General features: G+C 45.8%; 1 pseudogene; it reads right to left on the reverse strand.

The window, feature by feature from the left end:
* Positions 1-863: 863 nt before the first annotated feature.
* Positions 864-1,422, reverse strand: LOC102817131 (annotated as a pseudogene).
* Between the last annotated feature and the right edge of the window lie 144 nt (positions 1,423-1,566).

Raw genomic sequence — 1,566 nt, forward strand, 5'->3', positions numbered from 1 at the left:
AGGGAGGAACCACAACACTAGTGAGGTGTGCTCACCAGTGAATGGCCAACTGTGCGAGCAAAGTGGCAATGTTTATAAGGGGTTGGGAAGGGAGGTGGAATGGAAACAGGAAGCACAGGGAAGAGGGAGAATGACTGTTGGTACATGGAGGGGACTGTAATCAATGAGATGAAACAAAGTGTGCCATTTGTTGCATGATGCATAACTGATGGCGTACTCTGCAAACTTTCACTCAATTCACAATAAAAAGTTACTGAGCCTATCTAGGACATGACAAAATTCTTTGACATTGTAATAGCCTAAAAATATATTCGGCTGGTTTATCCAATGGAATCATTTTTAAAACAGAACTGGTAGCATATATGAAATTCGTATTTCCAAAGTCCATGTTGAAGATGCCAACAAATTTACTCATCGCCATGCACACAGTTAAATTTTCTCAATGGTAAATCTCTTCGGCATGAGAACAATGACCAGTTGTACCCGTGTGTACAGGCATCCCTCGTTTTACTGTGCTCTGCAGATGCTACAACTTTTACAAAATGAACATCTGTGGCAACCCTGTGTCCAGCAAGTCCACTAGTGTCCTTAAGCATGTGCTCACTTCTCATCTCTGTGTCCTGTTTTGGTAATTCCACCATGGCAGTGCACATGTCAAAGACTATAATATAATGTAAACGGAACTCTTCTATGCACTGAATCCCTCATAATGGTTGCTTTATTGTGCTGGTCTGGAAGCTAACCTGCAATATCTCCAAGGTCGGCCTGGTTGTTTCTCTGACACAAAACACACACCATACTAGGTGAAGCCACACAGGCATCTGGAACACAAAACGACAGTGAGCCACAGGCTTTCCACAGCATTAGCTGGAGCCCGCTGTCTGTTTTCTTATAGGCCATTTATTTCACTGTTTCTTCTTCTTACTTACAGGACTGGCCAATACTTCTATCTTGCCTTTTCCACCTTCAGAATTAGGCAACGTAATGTTCTCCATGGTAACTTCACAAGGAACACTGACCTTTTCATCCTCAGATTCTGAGCTGTGCTCAGAGCTGTCCTCTGCTGTTGAGTTGGACTGATCCATCTTGAACAAGGCCACTTTTCCAAGAGTCTCAACATTTTCAACATCAAACCGACCAGGTTGTGCAGCTGCCATTTCTTGTCTGAGCTTCATTGGCCCAGGCCATCTGTGGGAGAAAGCTCTGCACTTGGTCCAACAAGGGACATCTCTCTATCCAAACTGTCTGAAGACTAGAATTCTTTCTGGATTTAAGCTTGAAGTTGATGAGCAACCTGTCCCCTATTCCTCCAAAGCCACTGCTCCCCGCCGTCAGTGGCTCCTTGGACACCGACACCCCCGAGCAGCCTGGGGTGGACCAAGAGCAGGTCGGGCTGGGTGAGAGTTCGCCATGCAACTCCATGCTTCCTGCTTTCTAATGTTGTTGTTGTTGTTAAGTGCCTTTGAGTCGGAGTCGACCCATAGCGACCCTGTACAGGGTTTCCGAGGGTGTAAATCCTTACGGGAGTAGAAAGCCTCATCTTTCTCCCACGGAGCGGCTGGTAGT

The sequence above is a fragment of the Chrysochloris asiatica genome, unplaced genomic scaffold, assembly GCF_000296735.1.
Source record: "Chrysochloris asiatica unplaced genomic scaffold, ChrAsi1.0 scaffold14459, whole genome shotgun sequence".
Taxonomy (NCBI): domain Eukaryota; kingdom Metazoa; phylum Chordata; class Mammalia; order Afrosoricida; family Chrysochloridae; genus Chrysochloris; species Chrysochloris asiatica.